General features: G+C 47.1%; 1 non-coding gene across 1 annotated transcript in view; it reads left to right on the top strand.

Moving 5' to 3' along the window:
- The first annotated feature begins 686 nt into the window (after positions 1 to 686).
- LOC146724517 (small subunit ribosomal RNA) overlaps positions 687 to 1,066 on the top strand; it is a 1,934-nt gene continuing 1,554 nt past the window's right edge. The window contains exon 1 of the ribosomal RNA XR_014924035.1: positions 687 to 1,066. This exon is cut by the window's right edge and continues 1,554 nt beyond it. This is a non-coding gene — a ribosomal RNA (small subunit ribosomal RNA).

Below are 1,066 nucleotides of genomic sequence, written 5' to 3'. Positions count from 1 at the left end.
TTCAAGCAAAGCGCTAAAGCAAGGCCTATTTATTCCTCCAGTTATTATTTTCGCCGATGGTGGTGGTGATCTGGGAATAGACTCCCTTCTCTTGAACGGGTCCTGTTCTTTATCTCCGGGTTTGTGTTTCATCGTTAACTTTGGTTTGAATGTATTTTTAGTTTTTTCATTTTTCTCTATTTTCATCCCACGAGTATGGTAGGAACAAGTATCAAGTGATTCAGAGCCTCCATGATATCACCAAGCCTAGCTACTCTGGGGGGTCGGCAGGTACCCCAGAGGGAACGTTTGCGACCGCGCTGTTTCACGTCTTCGTGGCCAAGCAGCCATCGGCACGTTGCCTTACACCTTGGCTTAAGACGTTTGGTGCATTCTTAGTCTGTCCTCTCCTTCCAAACTCATCCGGCAAGGTTGAACCTACCAGGGGCATAGCCCCCGCCGGCATGACTTCGAAGGTTTGTTCGCGTCGCATGCCCTAACATGCTCCTTCTCACTCCAATGCGCTCCAATACGTTCGTGTCACCGGAAACAAGATGGCGACTAGATGTTCGCGTCACGTTAGAGCATACTCTAAGGAGCAATTAAGAGCACGCTCTATTTGCCTCACCTTCGAAGGTGGTGCATTTGGGGCTATTTTATCGCGCATGCGTGTGAAGCTTGTACTGTAAACAGTATCCACTGCTCAAGAGTCGGGTAGTCCAATAATCTCGCTTTTATTATTCGGCTACGCCGTCACTGTCTTGATAGTTCACAATGGAAACTTCTTTTAAGTATTCAGGTAAGAATGTGTGTGCTCATTAAATCAGTTATGGTTCATTAGATTGTACCCACATTTACTTGGATAACTGTGGTAATTCTAGAGCTAATACATGCAAAACAGAGTCCCGACCAGTGATGGAAGGGACGCTTTTATTAGATCAAAACCAGTCGGTGGCAGGCGGCTCGCCGTTCGTCCACCGTTTATTTTGGTGACTCTGAATAACTTTGTGCTGATCGCACGGTCCTAGCACCGGCGACGCATCTTTCAAATGTCTGCCTTATCAACTGTCGATGGTAGGTTCTGCGC

This window comes from Nylanderia fulva, unplaced genomic scaffold (genome assembly GCF_048542155.1).
Source record: "Nylanderia fulva isolate GAGA-0341 unplaced genomic scaffold, ASM4854215v1 Scaffold1278, whole genome shotgun sequence".
NCBI lineage: Eukaryota > Metazoa > Arthropoda > Insecta > Hymenoptera > Formicidae > Nylanderia > Nylanderia fulva.
This window is presented reverse-complemented; position numbering and strand designations above follow the sequence as displayed.